Source organism: Alligator mississippiensis, chromosome 5 (genome assembly GCF_030867095.1).
Source record: "Alligator mississippiensis isolate rAllMis1 chromosome 5, rAllMis1, whole genome shotgun sequence".
Taxonomy (NCBI): Eukaryota; Metazoa; Chordata; order Crocodylia; family Alligatoridae; genus Alligator; species Alligator mississippiensis.
Genome location: NC_081828.1, coordinates 154,741,127 through 154,754,305, shown reverse-complemented (window position 1 = coordinate 154,754,305; position 13,179 = coordinate 154,741,127). Strand labels below are relative to the sequence as shown.

Below are 13,179 nucleotides of genomic sequence, written 5' to 3'. Positions count from 1 at the left end.
ATTGCTTTCAATAGCATACATGAAACTAATATGCATGCATATAGGGAATATATGCTGATGCCTCATTCTGTGCGCATCTATTGTCTCACGAGACAGACATATGCCTACATATATACCCAAGAGAGTACACAAACACCAGAAGAGTCTCCTTATGCCTGAAGAAGGGTGTTTGTGCACAAAAGCTTGTAAAGAATAATTTTTACAGCTATTCAGTTGGTCTAATAAAAGATAGCACATTTACCCTTGTCTGCCTGTCTTTTAGGCCAACATGGCTACAACCAACACCCTGATACATATCTTTTTTATATTCAACTAGTTACCAAGGAGGTAATTTTAAATGTCTTAGATAGCCTGCGTTCCCTGCCCTGGAAACACTTGCATATCTATCTTTATTGTCTCGCCATATACATATTACCTATATATATTTATATATATGGTGAAACAATAAAGATAGATATGCAAGTGTTTCCAGGGCAGGGGACTGAGGCTGAAAATATACATTGGCATCTGTCTGTTTTGCGATCATGATCACAAGCTCCCCCAAATAGAAATAGCACAGCTAGATTCCTCAATCCCAAAATTGCACTTCCTGTCATTTACATGTGTCGTGTCAGGAGGTGCAATTGTTGGGACTGGTGATGGGATCCTAGTGTGCCTTTAAATGAACGTGTGCCAGGAGCCTTAGACTTTTACATTTCTCCAGTTTTAATAATCTGAGGTAGTATTATGGATATAGATCAGGAATATTTTAAAAATTAGGGGTGCACCAATAAAGAATTTCTTGACCAATGTCGATAGCCGATGATTAACCAACCATATCAACCAATGCCAATCCAATAACTGGTATTTAATAATAGTGCAAGGCATTTTAAACTACTGACATAAAAAACCTTTTTCTGTTTGTTTTGTATTTATAACACATACACACACATGCCTCCTGGCCCTCCAATGAGGAGGGTGGTGACTGCCTTATTCCCATGCACGTCTCCCATCACCCATGGCTCTTACCCACAGCCTCACTGCCCACGCAGCCATTGCTGCCATCCTGGGTGGGCAGGGAGGACCCTCGTGCAGGGTCTTGGCTGATGCCTTTTAACCCCACACTGTCCATTTAGGAGATCAGAGAATATTTTTCCTCCCCACCATCTTTTTATTGGTTGTAATAAATGTTAGGCGTGTCCAACATTGATTTCCCCCCCCTATTTTTGATGTTGTAATTTTACTTAGATTTCAGTACGTGGTTCCTTTGTCTTGTCATACATCAACATTTTACCATCTTCTCTTGTATGACTTATGACTGTATATGACTACCATTTTTAAGCGTTATTTTATATGTGCATTTATTATATAATCTTTAAAAGATAAATTATTTTATGTAACACCAAGGAAAATCTCCTAAAATGTGTATAATTCATCTATTATATTGAACAATCATGGAGAATTTGCTTCCTTTGTTTCAGGTCAGTAAGAGGTGTATGTACCTGCTTCTAATGACTCAGAGCCAAGACTTGCCAGGTTTTTCTTTAAACCTGTGGATAATTCAGGCTGTTAAATTTAAGCCATATTATATTGGAATGTTTAAATTAGACTAAAAGCCGCCTCTGAGCATATATGTAAACATAAAGTATATTTTTAGTTCTCCATCTGGAAATACATATAAAGCCCAGTGCTGCTTTTCAAGTTTGCAAGAAATATTGTTATATTTTTATTATGGTATTTCAGTTCACACTCATGCTAATATGAAAAGTTTAGTAATGGCATATCCTCAGTACTGCCCTCAGGTGCCAAGGTTATACACAGGGCCCAATGGGATCTAACAAATGTTTAAATATGTATTAAAGTCTAAAGCCTAAAATAGACTTTACTAGACCTGTACAAATTATTTTAAATTATATAAATATTTTTAATATGTCTGGCTTCTGACAGAACACCACTATATACAGAAATATGACATTAGCTACTCTGTGCCAACTTCTCACATTTTTTTTCCAAAATACCTAGCATCATTACTGGTTCAGATGACAGCCTGCTTTATGTACTGTTTGTGGTTCAGCATAAATGTTTGCTGAGAGGTTAAACCTAGGTTCTCCCACTATTAATGGAGATGCACACATCATTTAGGAAGATTAAGAATGATCTTTGTTCTTGGCACCAAGATGATAGAAAGAGCAGAGATGCTGGTTATTTCTTGATTTGCTCCAGGTTTGATGCGTGTTTATAGTTGTTTTCGGGTGTAGTACTGATAGGAGAATGAGAGCACATTTGGGTTCCTGCAACAAATATGTTTATCTCGTTTCATAACTAAAATGAACATTCTTTCTTAGGAATCCCAGAAACTCCCACAAAAGCCTTAGCTTAATGGGTGGAGGTGTATAAAAACTATGAGTTCTCAATCCATAATTGAAACAGAGGATATAGTTCTGAGATTTAAAAAATTGATAATTTAAAGAATTGTATTTGTTAAATAAAGTCTGTCAGTGTCTACCTTCTTATTTTTCTTCTTTTCCAGCCATATTCATTGCTTGTGTTTTTACAACAGATTCTAAATCTGTATAAACACATCTTAACTTTGCCTGTCTAGCTTCTTTTATATCAATCTATTTATCTGTGCATTAATTTATCTTTTGTTAAGAAAGTATTTAAATCTCCTGAAATACTTTAAAATATGGAGGATCAATAAATAACTGAAAAGCCTTGCATATTACCCAAAACTCATTTATTAACATCTATCAGTGATGACTTCTATTGATCTCAACAATGGGAAATTTGTTCTGCTGTACCAATTTACAGTGAATTGTCTATCTTATAAATGGTGTTAGTGGTGGATTCGTTTGACAAGAAGCTTGATCTGCTTGCATTAGGTAGTTGAATAAAAGATTCCCAAAGGAATTTAGGGATTATGCAAATAACTTGTAGATATATACATCAGCAGAGAGAATTCATACAGGAAAATTTCTGCTTCCATGCTGAAATTTGGAATATTGGGACTCCCAATAACACCAGGTATATTGTTCCATTTTAAAATTAAAAATATAAAAACAAAATGTTTCTTTATGATATTGGGAAGGTCAGGACATCATTGCATTAATCTCAGGAAATTTAAGGCTAATCTAATGTCCTTCACAAAGCCCAAGTCAAATCCTTTTTATAGAGTAACTCTATGGATATTCAGAGGAAAGGAAACACAGATATGGAACACCTGTGAAGCCTGGCCTTGGTCATTTACTTCAGCCTATACATTTGCTCCAGCATCTCTACTGGAATGTATCTTCTTCCAACTCTAGCACACTCTCTTATAGCCTTGAGTCTGTACTGTTCTCACTTCCATGACATTTCCTTAGCTTACCTACTCCTGTAGTGAGAGCCACACAAAGCATGATTCTGCACATGAATCATTTTCTAGAACATGACTGGTCACAAGGTCAGTCAGATCTTTTAATCCCCATGAATGTGAAGGGATCAAATAGGTACAAGTGACAGGGATTTGACCCCAAATCTATTGATACAACCCAAACCTCTATTATCTCAAGCCCTGTTGTTAGAATTTTTATCACAGATTAAATATTTCCCTGGGCATGTTTTAAAGTTATTGTATCTTTGTATTACAGTTCTAAAAATATGATATAGAATTTTATAGCTTCTCTATATATATTCATGGAGAATATTTCATAGAAAATATTGTTCCCGGAGGGCAGGGAACAACTATAAGCAGACCTGGACAGGTTGGACATGTGGGCGGAAAACAACAGAATGCAATTCAACAAGGAGAAATGCAAAGTCCTGCACCTAGGGAGGAAAAATATCCAGCATACCTACTGCCTAGGGAATGACCTGCTTGGTGGAACGGAAGCGGAAAGGGATCTTGGAGTCCTAGCGGACTCCAAGATGAACATGAGTCGGCAGTGTGACGAAGCCATCAGAAAAGCTAATGGCACTTTATCGTGCATCAGCAGATGCATAACAAACAGATCCAAGGAGGTGATACTTCCCCTCTATCGAGCGCTGGTCAGACCGCAGTTGGAATACTGCATGCAGTTTTGGGCGCCACACTTCAAGAGGGGTGTGGATAACCTGGAGAGGGTCCAGAGAAGGGCCACTCGTATGGTTAAGGGCTTGCAGACCAAGCCCTATGAGGAGAGACTAGGGCACCTGGACCTCTTCAGCCTCCGCAACAGAAGGTTGAGAGGCGGCCTTGTGGCTGCCTATAAGTTCATCACGGGGGCACAGAAGGGAATTGGTGAGGTTTTATTCACCAAGGCACCCCCGGGGGTTACAAGAAATAATGGCCACAAGGTAGCAGAGAGCAGATTTAGACTGGACATTAGGAAGAACTTCTTCACAGTTAGAGTGGCCAAGGTCTGGAATGGGCTCCCAAGGGAGGTGGTGCTCTCCCCTACCCTGGGGGTCTTCAAGAGGAGGTTGGATAAGCATCTGGCTGGGGTCATCTAGACCCAGCACTCTTTCCTGCCTATGCAGGGGGTCGGACTCGATGATCTATTGAGGTCCCTTCTGACCCTAGCATCTATCTATCTATCTATCTATCTATCTATCTATCTATCTATCTATCTATCTATCTATCTATCTATCTATCTAAGAAGGCCCAATCATCACTCTTTTTGCACCATAGTTTTCTTTCACAGCACTTTGGCAATGGAAAAGGATGTACCTTTTTACAATATTAGCTTCCAAACTTAACTTCCACTATTGGAAGTTTCACATTGTACATTGGATTTTCTGAGTCAGATCTTCATTCACCTTCAGGCCTCTTTTTCACTCATTTCCATGAACAAATGTAAAGAAACTTACACACTGTGTTTCCATTTTCTACTTCCTTTCCTTAAAGAAAAACTCTCCTGTTAAACTCAAAAAATGTGACAATAGCATGGGCTTGGTGAATACCCCACTGTCCACTTTAATCCCACATGCCATTTGATGTGTCTCTCATAATAAATTATGTACCTAAAGAAGGAATAGCAATAGTTGAGACTCTTGAGACAGGAAGAATCACATTACCAGAAGGACCAAAAAGGCTGATTAAAATTAAATTGTAGCAGACAACAGTTGTGTTACAAAGAAGGGCTCTATTACAACCAAGTCACTTTCTTAGCTAACCTCTGACTTATTTATTTCTCCTGCACACTACAGTCTGCATACTCTTTCTAGTTGTAATAAGCATTAATTGATTCGCTGGATCTATGAAGAGCTTGAGCACTAGTAAGTACTATCCCGTTGGGTACACAGCTAAATAGTTTATGAGGTAATTAGTATTTTAATGCCTTTTCTAATGAGGCTTTTCAGTAATGAAATCTCATGAGAATGTTATTGGTTCATATATATTTCTTCAGACATAACAGAAGGTAAGCTAATGCTATTAAGAGATTTTAAAGCTAGTTTATAAAACAGTTTTAGCAACTGATTTCCAAACACTTGCCTGATTCATTTTCCTTCGCTCCTTTTTTTTTAGAAGTGTTATCTTTATTTTTTTCCTCATTGCTTCATAATTTATTGTACCCTCCCTGACTTTCTTATAATATACTACACTATCAAATAATTGAGATAATTTCTGAGGCAGCTACCCGATCTCCTTGGCTTTACAGTAAGTAAATAATACCATAGTGTCTAAGTGTGTTGTTTCAGATGTGTTCTCATCTTAGAAAAAAGCCCAACCCTGTGCTGGGCTGCACAGTTACTTGGATTTATGAGACTGTCAAGCTTGAGCGAATGACCAACCTCCACCAAGCCTTTTAAAGTCAAACTGAGTGTTGTATCTTGAAGGCTAGAAAATGTCAGATACTGCAGTCATGTACATATTCTCAGTGAGCCTCTTCTTTCAAATTATGGGGATTTCCATTGTTGCATCCTTGATTATAATAGCATGCCTAGCATTCTGCCTTTGAACTCCCTAAAATTAGTGTACATAGAATAGCTTTGGAGAGGTTCTAAGTCAAGTTTTTTCTGTATGAACTAATGATTTTGTATGTGACTATGAGGATAACACCTGCTTTTTACTCTATGGCTGGATCCAGACATGCAGGCACTTGCAGTTTGTGGCACCACAAACCCCTGAGCTCCCTGGGCTGCCTGCTCCCCCATCTCAAGGCACACTGCACTCTAGCCAGCAGCTCAGCTGTTGGCTGGGGCACACTGTGGCTCAAGATGGGGGTTCTATGTGCCTTAATGCAGGAGCTCCACACCAGATCCCTCGTGCTAAGGCATGCGGAGACAAAGCTGCTTGCTCCCCCACCTTGAGGCACCCTGCACCCCAGCCAGCTGGGAAATGGCTGACTGGGGTGCAGGGTGCCTCAACATGGGGGCTCTGCAGCGTGCACAGATAGGCAGCCCTGGTTTGGCTGCTCCCCTGTCTCCATGCGCTGATCCCCAGTTGGCTGGGGCACAGAGTGCCTCAGCATAGGGGCTGTCTGCTGGCTAGCCCTGTTCTGGTGGCTAGCCCTTGCCCCAGACAGTCCCCCTGCAGCACATGAATGATCAAAAGGGTGCACTGCAGGGGGATGCACTCATGCAAAAAGTATGAGCAAGGGGGTGCACTGCAGCACAAAGTAGCAGCACAAATCTGTGCTGCTACTGTTTGTGCTCCTGAAAACACAGGCCCCTGCTCTTGTGGACATAGCCTGCAGGATAAAAGCACAATCACAGGTCCATAATTTAAACAAGAAGTTATGTTGCACCCCATAAATACACCCCAGATGCAAGGAATGAGGTGTGATATTAGCTATAAAAATTGACTTTTAAATACCATCTTTTACCCAAAGATCACAAAGCACAAGATAGCCATTATTAACTGGTTTACAGATTATTTATAGGGATCATTTCTAATTCTGAAATGCAGCCTCCTCTTGGGTGGGAAGGCAGGGGTAATTTCACTCCTATAAAGCAATAGGGCTGTGCAAAGCTTCGGTCACTGATTCTGTTTGGTGGAGATTCGGCCCAATTTGGCATCTGAATCTCTGAATCCAGATCAAATCAGAGAGATTCAACGATTCGGACATAGACACAGCTTTATATGTTTTTTCTACATATGTCAAAGTACCAGGTGACTCATGAACACTGAGATGGTGGGGCGGATGGAGCGTCCCATGGGAGCACGGGGGGGGGGTCCCCAGCACGCTCAGTGGTGGACCTGGAAGTGGACCAGAAGCACTTCCGGGTCCACCGTGGAGTGCATAGGGCACCCGCCCTGCCCCCCAGATCAGTGACTGGTGCCTCCTGAGTCTGGGTGGGCACCTGGGGTCCCCCCACAGCTGATCACTGAGCTGGGAGGGGGTGGGGGCGGATCTGCCACGGAGCACAAGGGGGGCCCCCCTGTGGTCCTGTGGGATGCTCCATTAGCCCTACCATCTCCACGTTTATGAGCCATGCCTGGTACCCTGAGGTATGTAGAAAAAACATTTAAAGCTGTATCTATTAGGGCTGCGCAAAGCTTCAGTCCCTGATTCGATTCAATGGAGTTTTGGCCCAATTTGTTGGCTGAATCTCCTAATCCAAATCAAATCAGAGGACCCTTGAATCTCTCTGAATTGAATCGGAACCCTCTGAATCGATTCAGAAAGATTCAGAGATTCAGACATAGACACAGCTTTAAATGTTTTTTCTACATACCTCTAGGTAGCAGGAGGCTTGTGAATGCTGCAATGCTGGGGTACATGGAGTGTCCCACAGGAGCATGGGGGCTCCCTAGCGCACTCGGCAGCAGACCCAGAAGTGGACCAGAAGCATTTCTGGTCCACATCTGTGTCTGCCGTGGAGTGCGGTTCAGTGACTGGTGCCTCCTGGGTCTGGGGAGGGCACCCAGGGTTCCCCCATGGCCAATCATCAAGCCAGGGAGCACAGAGCGGGTCCCCCACGTGCTCCCCGGCAGACCCGAAAGTGGACCAGAAGTACTTGCAATCCACTTTTGGGTTGGCCACCAAGCATGTGGAGGGCCTCCCTGCACTCCTGTGGGATGCTCCATGTGCCCCAGCATCACAGCATTCACAAGCTGCATTGGTACCTTGAAGTACCAACTTGAAGTAGAAAAAACTTTTAAAGTTGTGTCTGTGTCCGAATCGCTGATTCTCTGAATCAGCATCGAATCTTCAGGTTCGGATTCGGCCGAATCGAATCAGGGACAGTGATCCACATCAATTAATTGAATCACTGTCCCTGATTCGGACCGAATCTGAATCAAATAGGGCCCACTTCACACACCCCTAGCGTCTATGGCCAAATTGCTGTTTCTCTGAATCAGAATTGAATCGGGACAGTGATCCATATCAATGAAGCAAATCACTGTCCCCCAAATCGAGCTGAATCCGAATCCGAATCGAATATGGCCTACTTTGCACACCCCTATAAAGCAACCCAGCCCAAAGTGAAGAGTACAGCTTTGAAAGTCTGTGTTTTCAGCTTGAAAACAATGTATCCTTAAAATGTATCCTCAGCCTAACGAAGGGTGTTTGTGCCCAAAAGCTTGCTAGGAAGAATTTTTCCAACTATTTGAGCTGGTCTAATAAAAGATATCAGATTTACCCAAAGAACATTGTCTGCTTATGTCCTTAGACCAATACAGCTACAACCTACACCTCTGTATCCATAAAAGACTTTTGTTAAGCCTGATTATAAAATATCTCTATGATAGCTTATCTCATACTAGACAGCAAGGCAGTGTGGCACCTTATAGGCCAATTTGTTCAAAAACGCATGAGCTTTCATAGGATACAGCCTACTTCATCAGATGCTATGAATGGATTTGCAGAGAGCAGGGGTCCTAAGAAGAAAGGAATAAGGTCATCTGAATACAAAGGATAGGGAAAGGGGGAGGAAAGGAGAGGGCACTTCTGTAAATTCATTCATAGCATCTGATGAAGTAGTCTGTAGTCTAAAAAAGCTCATGCTTCTCTGAATGAGTTAGTCTATGAGGCGCCCTTCTGCCCTGTCTTCTGCCCACCTTCAGACTAACACAGCTAACTGTGTCTCTCTAATACTAGAACTAGAACTGTAAGGAAAGCACACAGAGTTTTCATTTTGTAAAATAAACTGAAATAAATAAACTGAAGTCCCTGGCATAACTCTACTGGTGTCAATGAAGTTTTACCAAGGATGGATTTGGCCACAAGAGGCCAGCATGGTAAATTAGTACTCTTTCAACTGTGCATTTTTTTCCTCTCTCTCTTTCTCATTTTTTGACTATCTCAACTATCTATCTATTGACTATCTCAGGTCTTTGTCAATAGTGTCTACAAGGCACCATTCACTGTGGTATACTAAAAACTTAGTACTTCTTAACAGCAGTAATGTATTATGATGATCACTTCTATTGTCAATGCCATGCTTGGTATGAAAAGACAGGCTTTCAGTTGCATGCGCTCTAAAATTATCCAACAGTTAAACTTCTTCTGTTTCTAACACTTAAAAGAAATAGTGCAGCTTCGCTAAATATATTTGTCACTTCACAATATAGAAAAGAATTAGTAACACTCGCATAGAATCATAGAAAATTAGGGATAAAAGTGACCTCAGGAAGTCATCTAGTCCAACCCCCTGCTCAAAACAGGATCAGCCCCAACTATATAATCCCAGCCAAGGCTTTGTCTAATCTGGTTTTAACAAATTCCAGGGATGGAGATTCCACAACTTTTCTGAATAACCTGTTCCAGTGCTTCACTACACTCCTCATGAGTAAGTTTTTCTTAATATCTAACCTATCTAACTTCTAGTTAAGTTAATATCTAACTTCCCTTGCTGCAGCTTGAGACCATTGCTCCTTGTTTTGTCATCTGCTATCACTAAAAACAATCTAGCTCCATCCTCTTTGAAACCACCAAGTAGTTGAAGGCTACTATTAAATCCCCTCTCAGTCTTCTCTTTTTCAGACAAAAAGAGCAGGATTTTGCACTTTTTCTTATTGAACCTCAGGGCCACATCCTCATAAGCATGGATGTTTGTTTTCCCAGGGATAAAAAGCTGTGGCATACCTTGTGCTGCTGCTAGTTGTCCCCAGGGAATATCTGTGCCACGCACCCTCTGGCATATGGTAGGTTACCCTGGGTGGGGTAGAGGAAGCTGGGGTCAGCACTGGGCCCACCCCAGCAGCTTATCTGGGATCCCGGGGGCCTCCTGGGGCTGCAGCAGCAGCAATCCTGCCACTTGAAGCCTGGCTGGCAGTGGGAACATGGCTCTGGCTGGCCACGTTTTGGGCAGTGTGTGCTGTATCTGCATGCACCTCCTTGCTTTTTAATTGTGACCCCAGGATCACCTCCCCACTTTTTAATTGTGACCCCAGTTTTTTTGACCCCAGGATTGCCACATACTGCATGGCCATACTCGTCTGGACACACAGCCCATGAGATTTCTTTTGCTCCAATCCTTTAATATGTTGAGGTCTCTCTGAATCCTAGCTCTACCCTCCAGGATACCTACTACTCCCCCTAACTCGGCATGATCTGCCGACTTGCTAAGGGTGCACTCCAGCCCATCTTCCAGGTCAGTAATGAAGATATTGAACAAAACCAACCCTAGGGGCACGCCACTTGATACCAGCAGCCAGCTAGACATTGAGCCATTGATTACTACTCTTTGTGCCCGACAATCCAGCCATTTTTCTATCCACATTATAATCCATCCATCCAACCTGTATTTCCTTAGCTTGCTTGTGAGAATGTTGTGGGAAACCTCATCAAAAGCCTTGCTAAAATCAAAATATATTACATCCAGCCTTTTCTGCATCAGCTGTCACTAGGTTACCTCCCCCATTCAGTAAGGGAGCCACACTTACCCTGATCTGCCTCTTGTTGCTGATGTACTTGTAGAAACCCTAGCTGCAACTCCAGCTGCACTTTGGCCTTCCTGATTTCATCCCTGCATGCCCAAGCAATACTCTTATACTCCTCCCTAGTCATTTGTCCAAGTTTCCATTTCTTGTAAGCTACTTTTTGTGTGTTAGCTCACTGAAGAGTTCCCTGCTAAGCCAAGCTGGTCTTCTGCCATACTTGGCATAATTTTCCTGTGCATTGTTATGGTTCATTCCTGTGCCTTCAATAAGGTTTCTTTAAAGTATAGCCAACTCTCCAGGGCTCCTTTCTCTCTCAGGCTGGCCTCCCAGGGGATTCCACCCATCAGTTCCCTGAATCAGTTGAAGTTTGCTTTTTTGAAGTCCAGGGTGCTTACTCTCCTGTTCTCATTTCTTCCTCCCTCAGGATCCTGAACTCAATCATCTTGTGGTTATTGTTGCCCAAGTTGTCATCCACTTCCACCTTCCCCCCAATTCTTCCCTGTTTGTGAGCAGTGGGTCAAGAAGGGCACAGCTCCTAGTTGGCCTCTTCCAACACCTGCATCAGGAAGCTGTCCCCAGCCCTCTCCAAAAACTTCCTAGATTGCCTGTGCGTTACTGTATTGCCCTCCCAGCAGATGTCAGGCTGATTGAAGCCTATCTTGAAAACCAGGGCCTGTGATTTGGAAACTACCACTAGCTGTTTGAAGAAAACCTCATCTACTTTGTCCTCCTGATCTGGCCATCTCTAACAGACATCCACCACAACATCACCCTTGTTGTTCTCCCCTCTGACCCTAACCTAGAGACTTTCAACAAACCTATCTCCAGTTTCATGCTGGAGCTCTGAGCAATCATACAGCTCTTTTATATAAAGCGCAACTCATCCCTTCCCTCCCTGTCCTTCCTGAGTAGTTTGTACCCATCCATGACAGTGCTCCAGTCATGCGAGCTATCCCACCAAGTCTCTGTTATTCCAATCATGTCATAGCTCCATGACTTCAAGGACTTCCAGTTCTTCCCGTTAGTTTCCCAGGCTCTTTGCATTCATGTACCAACACCTGAGGTAACTAGCCAATTGCCTTGCTTTCTCAGGAAGAATGAGAAGGCCTTCCTTGTTGCCCCCTCCTGCTTGTGCTTTTTCCAGGTCACCCGCTTCCCCACTTACCTCAGGGCTTTGGTCTCCATCCCCTGGCAAACCTAGTTTAAAGCCCTTCTCATCAGGTTAGTGAGCCTGTCTGTGAAGATGCTCTTCCCACTCTGCATCAGGTGGATCCTCTCTCTTCCTAGCAGTCCTTCTTGGAACAACTTCCCATGGTCAAAGAAGTCAAAGCCCTGCCTGAGACACCATATGCACAGCCATGCATTGAACTGCAGGATGTATCCACTGCTTCCCATGTCCTTCCCCTTGACCAGAAGAATCAAGGAGAATGTCACCTGAGCCTGTATCCCCTTCACTCTTGCACCCAGAGTCACCACTGGGAGTATCATTGATGCCCACATGGATGAGCAGTAAACCTGGCCATCATCTTTCAGCACTGATCACTTCTGGCCATCGACACCATCCCCTGTGCCCCAGAAAGCCCAATAGCAGTGAAGAGGTTCAAGATTCCTCTTTCAACTATTAACAACACCTGCAGATTCCCAGGCTCAGATTTCTCCCTTGAACTGTTTGTGGGGAGGCACCTGCTGCTGCATAGATATTCAGTCACAGCAAGGACAGTCAGCTGCCTTCTACTCTGCTATCCCGCTTCAAGGTCAGGCATCCATGGCAGGGGAGGCCAGGGTCTGAACAAGGAGCTGTGGAACATTCCCTGAGGTCCGTAGTTTTGTAGTCTCACCACCCCTGACCTTTCTTGTCAGAAAACAACTCAAGACTAGAGTATTTTTGTGGAAATTCCATGATGGAAACATTGCAGAAGTTCCTGTTTTATAATCAGCTTCTTTCCTCACATAGGAAATGACTGGGCCCTTGATCTATATGAAACCTTTGCTTTGACTGAAGTTAGCAGCTCTGAGTATCTTTGGTAGCCTTTGAATTTTGCTGGAGTCATCTGTGAGGTTTACTGGAGCAGATTATGAATTTATCGAAGCTCACTTATGAGCCTTACCACATTTTGCTTTGAACTTTGCTGAAATTACTTTAAAATTTGGAATATACTGGCACTATTTTATTTTTATTTTTTTAGAGTCAGCAATTTTGTTTGAATTATTACCTCTTGCTCTTGAGCTTTTTAGCTACATCTGAAATCATCTGCAACACTAGTACAGTGTGGACTGCATAGTGAGGTTAATTCGGAGTTCATTGAAGTCAGTGTTTTCTTTGATCTCAACTTTGGATCAGGCCCTGTATCCCTTTTGCTTTTTTTTTTTTTTTTTTTTTTTAAGGGTTGATGTCTTGTAGATGGCTGCCA

General features: G+C 42.7%; 1 protein-coding gene across 4 annotated transcripts in view; it reads left to right on the top strand.

Moving 5' to 3' along the window:
* CREB5 (cAMP responsive element binding protein 5) overlaps positions 1-13,179 on the top strand; it is a 379,878-nt gene that overhangs the window by 294,904 nt on the left and 71,795 nt on the right. The window lies entirely within an intron of this gene.